Source organism: Cynoglossus semilaevis, chromosome Z (assembly GCF_000523025.1).
Source record: "Cynoglossus semilaevis isolate Cse_v1.0 chromosome Z, Cse_v1.0, whole genome shotgun sequence".
NCBI classification, from domain to species: Eukaryota; Metazoa; Chordata; class Actinopteri; order Pleuronectiformes; family Cynoglossidae; genus Cynoglossus; species Cynoglossus semilaevis.
In genome coordinates this window covers 6604839-6617578 of record NC_024328.1, presented here as the reverse complement: position 1 = coordinate 6617578, position 12740 = coordinate 6604839, and the positions used below count along the sequence as shown (strand labels likewise).

The following is a 12740-nucleotide window of genomic DNA, read 5'->3' as shown; positions in this document are numbered from 1 at the left end:
ACGTGTAAAGGAAAAAATAGAAAATACGACCTCCAGAAAAGGAAATAATAAATGTAAGCAATATATTTTTCCATGTCTGTATTATAGATTCAACATAATATATAATATATATATATATATTTATTTATCAATATATGTATATATATATGTATATATTTACACATAAACATATATATGTGTATATATGTATATATACATATATGTATGTTTTTTCTTTCATTTTCTTCACATATACATTATGTTGTCATCAGCTTTTATTAGCTTTTATAGGATCATTAATTACTGATTGATACTGAAAACTTGCAAAACACAAATGGTTAAAATGAAACACATTTCTAATGAAAACCAACAAAGACAAGAATAAGAAGTCAGGGCCAAAAGTCAAATAAAACGTATCCTCAGTTTAGAGTGAGAGTGTATGGAGTGTTTAAACCCCTGCTTTGTCTTAGTTGGGGGGGGCATTAACAGATGTGAAATGACAAACTTCAACCCCCACCCCCTTATTCTTCACGTACTGTGATATTTCTCTGAGTCTGAGGTGAAATATTTTCGAACTGATCCACAAATTCTCCTCTGGTCTCTTCACTGTCCAATCACGAGCCTGACGGAGGCACATTTAGCTGCACTGCCTTGGCAACAACCCTGCCCACTTCTCCAGTAGGCTTGCCGGAGCTGGAGCTGCTGCAACACACATGCATCCACTTATTGTGGGATCATTCAGTCTGACATGGGGGGGGGCACACAAGCAACAGAAAGTGAACAAGAGGCTTAACCTAGAAACTTTAGTCTGTCCTGATATTGTGCAGCCGGCTGTCTCTGTACTGCAGCCCACGACATGAGGCGGGCCGTGATCCCACTGCTGCCACTCCAGCTAATGCTGAGGGCAACAGTAGGTTTTAATGAGACTCTTTTTCAGGTTGAGGATGAAGCTTTTATGTTTGGGTTTTGGTGTCGAACAAAAAAATTAAGAGCACCCCCTGTGCCATTAAAATACAAAGCAGAAGTTGGCGAAAGAGGAGAGATTTAAACGCTGTATCTGTGTTAGGTGAGTTTGACCCGATAGATTTCTCAGCTGAAATGCTACCCACGCTACCTTCAGCCCTCAGATGGTTAAGTACAGCATGAGTGCGTCATATTTATCTATTGATGCTGTAGTGTAATCAAAACATATGAGGGTGTGACGGTGACCCCCATACCTAAGGTCTCAGTGATGAAGTGGTGCACTCGTTTCACATTAGTGCAGACACCACTGTGTATCTATCATGTTTATATAGCAGTAATAAAGAGCAGGTGATCACCGAGATTTCATTTTCATTTGGTTCCCCGCTGCCTCCCCGACACTGTGACCCGACAATCGATATTACAAGCAGCGCTAATAAAAACCTGTTCTGGAATGACCTACATGTTTATTTGAATCATATTTTTTCAACTTCCCTCCATACAACAACAATTAGTCCATTACTCTGTGTTTATTTATCCATTTGTCTCTCCCCTTGTCTCCCAGACTCCTCTTCTCAGATGTGATATTTATCCTCATATTTTAGCATGGAGGATGGGAAGGAGTAAGAATAATTATGCTCCACCTGCTGGAAGAGGGAACTTTGGGATGATACAGCTAAATAAAGGCATAATTGGTGCCATTAGAGCTGTAATGAAGTGTGAATGGAGCAGCGAATAGCAGAGTTTGACATTCTCCATGCTTGTAGGTACATTACTTACTCTGAATCACAGAATGAATTCACTGCAGCCACACACCCCAGGCCCACATCGCCAGATTCCCTGTCTCCCTGTCACCATCGTCAGCATCGCATATATACTCAAACAAAGTCCGGGATTAACCAGGCCTGTTTAGAAGCACAGCAGCTCCTTCCATTCTGTCTTCTTCTTTTTCTGTGAATGTTGTTGTTGTTGTTGGTGATGTTGTGACCGACAGAAAGAGTTGATCCAAAGGGTGTAGTCAAGTTTGCTTGTACTCAGAGACAGATACTAAGGTTAAGGGGTGAATTTGAAGGAAAGGTCAGAGGTCATTTAAAAGGCAGCAGTGACCATGCCTCATATTTCTTTTTATTAAGGAAAGGAAAGGAAATTGTACTACTGGTCATTGTGACCTCTGTTTTTAACTCATCGCCAAAGTGAACAGTGGGCAGCTTTAAGGAGAGCAGTGAGTGGGGACGGTGTCATGCTGAGAGCACCTCAGTGGTAACTTGGCAGCTGGTGGACTAAAACCTCAAAACTTCTGGACCCAAGTCTGCTTCCTTAACCACTAAGCCACCACTAAACCTTCTCTCCCTCTTTCCTTTTTTTCTTAAACCTCCTGTTCCTTGTTCTCCTCCGCTGAGTTCCTGTTTTTAATGCATTACATTTATTGCGATCTGTATTTTTAACTATGACAGCTTAATAAAGTGTGTATTCACACACTCTCACACACACTTTGTTTACAGTGGCTGAATCTCTGTCAAGGTCAGTTGGTCATTGCTCGTTTTCTGAGTTCTGTTTTCTTAATGCAGAACGTGTCCACTGAGCTTTTTCTCTTTTTTATTGCAGACATATGTTGAAATGACAATACATTTGACTAAACAGAGATTTTTGTTAAATATTCAAGGTTTCAGCACTTTTGTTTCTCTCAATACATATCATTTCTGATAAACAATTCAGATCACTTCCCTAAAGTAGGTTGAAAAGTTCACGTCCAGTTCCCAAACAGAACTTTGCAACCTTAACCATGACTTGGATGACTGAGAAGTTTCATAGACATATTTCCGTAAAGTACTAATAAACAACTTTACTGCAGGATGTGCATTGAGGTTACATAAATGACTGTATGACTGCAGTAAAAACATTACAAAAAGTAATGTAGAAATGAATCTTAGCATTTATATAAAACATTAACTTTTTCAGACAGGATTTTGTGTTAATTTCTTTAATGTTCAGCTTGTCCTGACCCTGTATCATTTAGGCATTCCAAGGGGCGTCTGAATATTTACACCTCAGCCCTTTCCTATTTAGGCAAACATAGTGGAGTTGAGGTCAGCCAGGTGTCATTGGACTTCACCTGAAGACTCTTTCGGAGCTGCAACTGTTATTGTTTGTGTTTAGGTATAAATAGTTGTACACACTGAAAGAGAGCTGCCTGCTTCAAATGACAGATAGCATTCATCAGCAGAGCCACGTTGACTGTATTTGGTTAAATAGAAATACTTGTCGCTAATATTTACCAAACAAGGACGTTTCCTGGATCTTTGATAATTTACGAGATGATACAACTTTTTTTCTTAAACTCCATGGATCGTTCGGCAGGACAAATTCAAACCTGCAAGTAAAATTTAGTGCCTTCTACGTTTATGCATTGTTGACCCATGTTGTTCACACATTTGGAGCTCTTGCCTCAGTATTCTTTAGAACAGTGTTTCCCAAACTTTTTTTCTGGGGACCCATATTTTAAAAGTCACAAACCCTCGCGACACAAGTTAATAGACATTATTTGTAAACTCCTGGGAAACATGATGTGAGATGACCCAAAAAGAAATGTCTTGCGACCCACCTGAGGTTCGCAACCCAGTCTTTTGGAAACAGTGCTTTAGAACCTATGTATAATTTAACAATATAGATTTCAGTTTTCAGCCCTTAATTCCCCGCTCGCATTTTCCATCAACCCTGCAAAAGCTTCCCGTCATTTTAACTGATCCGGAGTCAGTTTTTTTAACGTGCGCTCCATCACTCTTGCATGACTAAAGTCTTGTGATAACCTTGACACGCAGCATGGACAACTCCAGTCAGTTCCCGGCTGGAGCAGCACGGCCGTGCTGCTGTTAATTTGTTTGGAGTTGTCAAAATGCTGGGAATTTAAATGTATCAGCTTCCCTGGATGTGGCTGCACTGGTGTCGTGTAGAGAAGGGTAGAATTCATTTGAGGGCCGTTAACAGGATCCAGCTGCTTCTCTTCATGTTAGAACAGTGTGAAAGATCGATTTCACCGTCGCCATTTATACAAATTTGCTTCTGTGCTGTATACACTGAGCTTTAGGTCCGCCTGCATTTCAACATTATTTATTTGTTTAGGTATTTACTGAGCGCAGCCGTGGTACAGCACATCAGTCCAAGGTTGAACTTTCTGTTCAGTGATTTGATCCATTTATAGTCTTGAGAGTCAGGGTGTGGATTTTTTTTGTTTTTGCCTTCTTACTTTTTTTTACTTCTAATTAAAGTATTTCCACAGTATCTCAGTATGTATACAGACCTAAATGCAGTGCCTTGTGTTTTATTGTGTGTGTTCTCTGTGTGGAATCTGTGTTATTTGGTATTAACATGTCTCATAATAGGACATTGAGACAGAAGCGCTCCAGGCCTGGGTGAATGGCATGATCCTACTGCCTCACATAACTACAGCCGTCTGACCTCGGAGCCAAACCGCTCCGATTTGACAAGAGAGAAAGAATGCGATTGATCCAGACTCACCCAACAATACATCCCCTCAAATCAATTCATTTCTTTCCTCCACCCCTCTTTCGGCTGTCGCTCTGTGCCAGTCTTTTGAAGTATTCAGCTCAGAGACATGAGAAAAAAAAAAAAAGCTTCAGTCCATAGAAAAAAGGCTTCTCTTTGCTCGCCGTCAACACATATGTTGGCGCGTGTGTCACAGAACAGTCAGTTTCCCACTGACTGATCTGGAGAAGGAATTCAACTTGTTACACTTCAGTGGACAGAGTGGGAAACTTTGTACTTATCTAGTTAGAGTTTGGACTTGGAATTTCTGACAGAAATTGTGGCGCAGAGATGCGAACACAGAAGCAGAAATGTTTGAAATGTTCTGAATTTCAAACACAATCATCTAATCCTTGTCTTGGTCTTTTGAATAACCACAAAACATTTTTGTTAGTCTGTTGTCCAATTACAGGGTCATGGACCCAGCAGTGAACCTTATTGATTTGTGCACCCAGTACTGCCAAGTACAATACAAAGTAACTATTTTCAGTCTTTCTTTTGACATTGTTTTCTAACGTCTCTGACATGTTTTTAGTTGTTTTTTATTATGTGTCCTCCTGGGTCCACTGTCAACATTTGGTCTGTGATGTGTCAGTTTGGGAATTTTGATCTTACGGCTTCAGTAAAAATATTTTCTTCAGGAGCTTAGCAGCGTTTTTCTTCTCCTCCTCCTCCTGTGCTTCTCTTCTTCTCTGCGTCTTCATCGTTTCAATTCCATTTCCACTCTCTCCTCTTCCTTCTCTCACCTGGCCTGTTTTTAGTTTTTGTGCTTTCTCCAGTACTTTGTTAGAGCAAAAACAAATGTGCGATCCAGGTGCAAAACAAAAAGACAAGCAAACTCACAGAGTCAGCACGGAAACAGAGTAGGAAAATAATGACACTGATGGCTGCAGGCCCCTCCAGGGCCCACCGGTGGTGAGAGTATGACTTATGACACTAATGGACAAGATGAGGGAGCAAAGTAGAAGGTAAACAAGGACAATAGGGAAAAAAATGACAACAAAACGATAAGAAATAAAGGTAAATTAGATAAAAAGAAAAAAAAAAGAATCAGAGCCAGCTTTCCTCTTCATAAATGGACCCAGAAAGTGTTTCGTGTAAGCAGTTTTGAAGTGTTTGCCCATTTCCTGTGCTGAGGCCGAGCACCGTTTAGGGAACAGATATGAGCGGCACTGCACCCTCGGACACCACCACCAGACAGACCTTGTTAAAAGAACAGACACACCAATCAATACGGTCATTCCAGCGGTGCATCCAACTGCCAGGGAGCGTGCACAGACAGGAACGGCACAGCAATTTGCAGACATAAACAAGCGCCTAATTGTTCAGGGTCTGGAGGTTTGGAGTGAGGAAAGATGGAGTGCGCAGAGTTAGCGGGCATTTTAAGTCTCATTTAGGAAATGAGAGTTTGGGACTTCAGTAAAAGTTTACTGGATGAGCGTTGTTACCGGGCTGTTATTGTGAATGGCAGAAATCTCAGGCTTCAGATACAAGAGTAGGGAATGATTAGGGAGGCGACAACACTTGAATGCCATAAAGTGCCAGGCGCCCAGGTTCCCTGGTTTCTGTTTCATCTGGCGCTGAACGTCTAAAGTTGAGAAAGTGATTTAGAAAGAGTCATTTGCCGTTTGTGATTTTCAACAAAATCTTTATCCCGGTGCAGGAGGGCTGCATTGATTGGCCGTCTTAGCAGAAGCCCCCACGATCATCCTCTGTCTTCATTCCGAGGTGCAGGAGTGAGGTACCATGGGGGAGGGCGGGAGGGGGTGAAGTGAAGTGAGAGTTCATAGACTTGATCTTCAACCAGGTCTTTACCTGCTTCCTGAAAACTCACTGATGCATATATTACCAAATGATTAACATTTGGTTGGTGTGGATTAATAGCAATTAATTACAATAATTTATTATTGCAATTAATTATGATTATTAAAAATCAATCAAAATAAAAACAGACTTTTTCTGCATCAGAAAAACAAAAAACAGTCAATTCATGTCTGTGTTTAACACTTAACTTTATGTGAAAGTACGAGTCACAGTTTACAGTGTTTACAGTTACTGCGTGTCGATGTTGGCTTGTAAAACATTTTCAGATTTGCTTTCAAAACTTTGGTGAATTGTGGGATATGTATTATAATCCAGCAGATTTTTATCTGATTAATTTCACAAATTAATTGATGCGATTGTGTTTGTTTTGACATCCCCATTTGTTATCGTTTGTTTTTAATTTTCTTGTTTTCACCTTTTTCTTACGATTTTCTTGTTTTCTGTTGTTTTCTTTCTCACACCCATTCCGCTGTGTCTGTAATCTCTCCATCCATTATCTTCCTCTGACCAAGGGCGGCCAAGGTTGTCCACATTTTGGATGCTGCTCACAGCCTTCATTCAATTAAATCATTCAGGTTTCCCCTCCTGTCTCTCTCCACACCTCGTCCCTTATTTTTCTCCCACTCCTCTGTTGCTGTTTACTCATCACAGCAGAGGTCAACATAATCTCTGGAGCAGACACAGACGTAGACCGCCCGGTCCTCGTATGTATTTGCGCACATGACTAATCTTTGTCTCAGTACGTTGTTTTATTTCCTGAGACTTTCAGGGATTATGGCAAGTGGTTGTGACTTTTCATTTCAGTGCAGCGTCTGTCTCCATTGGTGATGAATTCTCTCCTCCATGGTGATGGCAGTGTTCAGGTGGAATTAATCTAGAAAAGCTGGGAAGCTGTTTAGATGGAAGTGAGTGGACGTCCAGCTAAAATGTGAAGTCATCTGACCACAGAACAAGTCTGTAAAACACCGTGATCCTCCTGCAGAAATATGTTAATATCCACAACTACTTATAAACCTTTGTTTTTTTTCTTTTTTTGTTCGTCTTCTCCCTTTTCCTATTTTTCTTTATCCCTCTCTCTTATTTTATATTTTTCCTTCCCCTTCTCCCCCTTTTCCCTTTTTTCCGCTTTCTCCTCTTCCTCCTTTTCTCTCTTTTCTCCTTCTTTATCATGGCATCATCATCTTAACCCTTTGCCCATGTATGAATGTCCATCAAAGAATGACTTGAAATCAGGACAAAATCTGAATATTTTTCATTAATTTTCATTAATGGTGAAACCTTTGAAAATGTGTACCATTTTTTATGTGGAGTTCAGTGGTTTATTTTGTCTATCTGACCACCCAGTCCATGTCACGTCTGACCTTCAATTATGTTTAGTCCGTCATTTTCTTCATCTGACATTTGTCTCACCTGCTAACATTTAAGATTTTTGTTTTCTTCCTCAAAGTGAAAATCCGGCTTCATCTTGTGTTGTGCAGACCAAAAAAAGCCGATTACTCCGAAGGCAGTGTTTTCCGATGACATTTTAAATACTAAAGAGCTTGACTTTAATTGCAGGGCTCCCACTTGAAAATTCAGAATTAACCCATAATTCAGTTTAATCATGCTCAAGTAAGTGGTGTCCGCACTCAAGGCTTACTAATGAGATCACTGAGGGTTATGCTGTAACTCTGGACTGGATATAAAAAATACTGTCCGCAGCTACAGGACGATGGCGTTCTGCCATCTTAAAGCTTAATCTGAATTTTGATCCATGGGTTCCTCTGAAGAACATGGTCCTCTTGTTCTTGAGGTTTATTTATGTTGAAACAGAGGCCGTCACACAATGAAAAGACATGAATCACAGAGGCTCTGTTTGGAGTGTGATTAATTCAGCCGGTGTTTGACCTCCTGTAAGCTGCTCTGGAATTCCTAGAGTTCCTACAGTTTCTGGAGGTGTGTCTGTGTTTGCGTCTGTCTTTGCATTACTGTGTGGACCTTTTTTGTGAGGACATAAATTTACTATAATAATAATGGGGACATTACTGAACCTTATGGGGTCGAACATCAATCAGTTGTGGTTCTGTTATTCACAAGGTCAGGGTTTTACATTTCAAGACAAATAGAAGTGGGAATTTGTGAAGAAAAGTAAATTACATTGGAAACATTTTTTTAATCAGTGCAAATTTTTCTCTGTTTTTAATGAGCTTTTGATGATATATTGATGGTTCTAATAATAGTTATTAAAATCATTACTTGCTCGTAAACAGAAACCTGGGCTGTACGGGACGCCGCAGTCAGTGCATGTCCAAAATACACACACGGTTTAATTAGAGCCAATCCAAACTGCACTGGACCGGAACAAACCACTTCTCAATGATTTTCCTGTCTGGCCTCAAATACCACAGTTCATCATCAGACCCAGACCCAGCAGAATTGTAGAACTGGAGCAAATAGTCTTTGGAATGATTCCCATGATGTTCTACCAAGTCCCATGTTTTTTGAAATCTTATCTTCATTCATCTCAAGTTGTATTACATTTTTGTACGAGTTAAACTTCAGCATCTTCTAAAAGTGAATAGTTGTTTGATAAATTACCTTGATAAATTATCAAAATAAAACAATGCATTTAATGAGATACACAAGCATTGATTCATAAAATGTTTGTGTTTAGTTTTTTATTTTATTTATTTATTCAGTTCATGAATTTAGTTTTCAGAGCCTGAGAGGATTATTTATAAAATCAATAACATCGAGGATCTAAATTGTCTAAATTCTAACCGTGTCTCACACCGGTGACTAAGCCTTTTTACATTCTTCGTTGTTACCACAACTTTTGTCTTTCTATTCATTTATATTAATTTCACAATGCAAAAGCCTGAGATGTTGCTCAAGTGTTGACCAGGGAGCAGCCACAACTTCACTCATGGTGACAAATTCACTAGTGAAATGGTTGACAAACCAAAAAGTTGAAAAGATCAGTCTCTCCTCTGTCCTTAATGACAGTTGAATGTTAATATGGAAATATTAACACGTTTCTGTTAAATCTAATTCACTTGTACTTGATCTCAAACTTTATTCCAGTGATCATCAACTGGTGGCAAATCTGGCCCATGACTGGATTCTAAAATTCTGATGATTGAAGAGAAAAACATTGTGTGGTCCCCACCATTGAAGTAGTCAGTTTCATGGTGTAGCGCTTCGATTCCCAGAGGACCCACATGCTTGGTGCTTGCTAGGGGCAGCGTGTTAACAGTGTATCTGCTGCTAACACAACAATTTCCTAAATATGGGATCAATATAGTACAAATTTAGGGCAGTGGTGGTTTATTGGTTAAGGAAGTGCACTTGGGTCTGGGTCAGGTTCGAGTCCACCAGCTGCCAAGTTACCACTGAGGTGCTCTGAGCATGGCACACATCCCCACTCACTGCTCCTCCTTAAAGCTGACCACTGTTCACATTTGGTTGTGTGCAGTGGTGTGCTGTGTCACAATGACAAGGAGGTCACGTTCCTTTTCCTTTAAAGCTATTAAAATAAACAACAGCTGTCATTCATCACTATCATTAACATCAAATAATAACGATCGACAAAAATATTATTTTTATATTATTCCATTATATTTGTCCGGCCCCCAAGATGTCTCTCCAGAAACATCCTGGCCCTCTAACAAATATAGTTAATGAACCCTGGTTTATTCTGTTCGTGTTTACTTCGGGTCATGTTGTTGGAGCAGTGGTACCAACAGCTCTAGACTTCCTGATTTTCATCTTCTCAGAAAGAAACAGCTTCTTCTTGGTCCGTGCACAGAGAGCATGCGCAGTCAGCCTCTATATGAACTCTAAATCAGACCTTAACTGATTCCGGCTGACGTGCAGCCATAACAGGTATCTCTGAAGACTGAGACGCAGCTTTGATCCTGCTTCACCATGTTAGCTTAACAAATAAATTGTGCAACAGGTGCTTTAGTTATGGAATGTTTTCCTTCAGTCTGCAGAGATAAGATGTGCTGGTGCAGAATGAGGGATCGGACTGAGCCGCACACACACATTCCTGAAGTTACCATTGTCACTATGTGATGGAGTACGAGATCTACAAACCCCGGCCTCCAGAACCTCTCCCTCTGACCTGGACCTGTTCAGTCCAGCCGCCTCTGCTCTGTGTTTTCTGGGTTTGCATGCGGAGACCGGGGATGATTGTGTTAGTGGGACCAGACCTGGGTCGGCAAGTGTTGCCTGACCTGTTTTACAGCACAGTCAGAGGCACGATCCAAAAAAAGGAATTGTTAGTGTAGCTTGTCTGAGAAGAAAATCAGCACAGCTCTCTCTGGTGAAGCAGATTTTATTCCGCTGTTGCATTGATAGTTCATCAAGAAATATTGAATCTGTCAGAAAAGGTTGGTGTCGACCTTTTTACCATCTTCATTCTTCTATTTTTTTTTTCTATTTTGGTTGTTATTTTTCTTTCAACCATTTTCTCTTTGCTCTATTTCATCTTCTTATCAGAGACAGAGAAGTATCTTTCAATTGTCCTGCGACTTGTTGGAAAATTTACAACAGGGGCTTTTCCTCCAAGCAGTTTAAGGAAGGCTATAAATCTGGGCTGTTTAAATCCAGGCTTGAGCAAGCTGTTTTTTTTTTTTTTACTAAGACCTGATGCACTGCATTCTTGTGCTGCCTAAATAGGCTTTTTAAACATTTACCCCAAATGTATTTACTGGTTGACTGATGCACTCTCTTCATGGGAGTAGACAGAAAGCCGGGGTATATGTCTCCCTTTATGGGCCTTGGACCAGGAATGGCTGCCACATGGCCAAAGAAAATGAGAGAATGTAGATGGAAAAACAGCACAAAATACAGACCTGCACTTGAATAGCATAAAAATAGAGGGAAAAAAATAATAAAATAAGAAACATTTCTTTAAAAAATAGGTCTTTTAGTTGTATAAAAGAACGAATAATATGAATTTTTTTCCCAGATTTAGAATCAACTCTGAGGTTTTTCTTTGTGCACCATCCACATTTTATTGCTTCTTTCAGGGTCATTGTTACAAACAGTACAATGCAGCATATTCACGGGGATTGAAGGCCATATTTTCTAAGTCTTCTCATTTCTAAACCCTCTCCCTCTCTCTCTATTCCGTTTCCCACTCTTGATTGGAAGGAGCACTCAGGGTGTTCTTGCCACACCAGTCTCATATAATATGCATCTTCGTGTTTGTGTATCTGATTATCGATTTACGACGCTGTTCTTCTTCTTCCCACTGAGAATGCGAAGCGGTGCAGCATTAGTCATTTTTACGACATGTTTTTACTGTGTTTCTGTATCCGGGGAAAGGCTTAGCATTTGCGGTAAATGTATATTTTACGTGGTTATGGAGTGTATTTGCATCAGAGGATTAGTCTTAAAAAAAAAAAAAACAGGAGCTCAGGAGCACTCTGGGAGAGAATAAAGGTCAGCACAGGGACTTAGTGGCACATGTAAAAGAAGAGTTGTCAACAGATGAAAACACACGCATGTGTATGGACGAGCACGTTCATATAAAAGGTGCTCTTTGCCGATGTCGGGCGTACATTCTCCGCATCCACTCTCGCCCTCTTGTAAAGCCTGACAACAGCACATTGCCCATCAGCCTTCATTACGCCACACTTCGATCTACAGGCGACCATCTTTGAAGTTAAAATGGGGGAAAATATTATAAGTGTAGGCCTCGCTCCAGATAGCTGTGGCTGTGCTCCCAGATGCTTCTCAGAGATTAGAATCATCGGTGGGCAGCCATCGACTCTGTCATATGGTTCCTCTATAGTCTTGGCAGCAGGTTTGGAGGAGAGTACAGTAGAGTACAGTACAGTAAATAACATTGTATGATCAAGTCTGTTTGGGTGAAAAAAAAAATTCGGAGCCATATATTAAAGCTTTTAAGCTTGTTTCACTTAGCAACCAAATGTTTTAAAACACAGTTTTGCCCAGGAACAGGATTTTACTAGAAACATAACAAAAACAGCTGAGTTACAGGTCAGAGGCTGCACAGTCGTAAGCGGAGGACTCCCGTCTCTGGCAGTCTGGGCTGACCTTTGTATCTAACATCAGCTCTGAGCCCCAAATACCAAGCTGGTGTAGTGATGTCATCACATGTCATTCACCAAACCAGAGCCAAAAAAAAAAAAAAGGACACACAGCACTGATCTGGAAGGAAGAGTGTGAGCGCCCACTCTAAAGAGCTGTCAACAGGAGGTTCCTCTTCTGACAGTCGACAATAGTTCTAGAGCAGGAAGAAGTGAGGTGGATAACAGTTGTTTAAGTCAAGGAGATTTTCTGCTTGACAGACTGGTTTTTGCTTGCTGCCATAGCACAAATTAGACATTTAATTTAAAAAAAGATTTAATTTTCTCAATGTGGAGGTTTGCAGCTATTTTTGACAGGCATGAAATCCAGATTGAAGTACAAAACCTGTTTAC

General features: G+C 40.4%; 1 protein-coding gene across 1 annotated transcript in view; it reads left to right on the top strand.

Moving 5' to 3' along the window:
* The window catches only part of fbxl17 (F-box and leucine-rich repeat protein 17), a 203787-nt gene that overhangs the window by 184954 nt on the left and 6093 nt on the right, over positions 1-12740 (top strand). The gene's annotated exons all lie outside the window — the stretch shown is intronic.